We start from the raw sequence: 327 nt of genomic DNA on the forward strand, positions 1-327 counted from the left end.
GCCCCCCGCCCCAAGCCCGGCCAGGCTTCACAGCACCCAAAAGGACCCCGTCACCCGTGCACGGCTGGGGCTTGCTTCTCCATTCCCACCCCTGGCCTTCGGGGAGCCATAAGCAGCGATGCGCAAGGGTGGCAGCTCCTTGGGGACCAGCCGAAATCCTCGTGCTCTCTGCCGTGGGGTGCTGCCTGCCCAGCTCGTTAGACACCGGTGGTGGGATTTGCTCTCCAACCCTCGGCTAACGAGCAGGGAGGAGCGATGTTGAAGCTGGGTCTCCCTTTGCAAAGCCCTGGGAACAAAAGGAAGAGCTCCCAAGATGGGCAGGTTTCT

At 63.3% G+C, this 327-nt stretch overlaps 1 protein-coding gene across 1 annotated transcript in view; it reads left to right on the top strand.

Annotated features, from left to right (window-relative positions):
• VAC14 (Vac14 homolog (S. cerevisiae)) overlaps positions 1-327 on the top strand; it is a gene marked incomplete at its 3' end in the record, with an annotated part of 63,661 nt that overhangs the window by 62,314 nt on the left and 1,020 nt on the right. The window lies entirely within an intron of this gene.

Source organism: Pygoscelis adeliae, unplaced genomic scaffold (assembly GCF_000699105.1).
Source record: "Pygoscelis adeliae isolate BGI_AS28 unplaced genomic scaffold, ASM69910v1 Scaffold458, whole genome shotgun sequence".
Lineage (NCBI taxonomy): Eukaryota > Metazoa > Chordata > Aves > Sphenisciformes > Spheniscidae > Pygoscelis > Pygoscelis adeliae.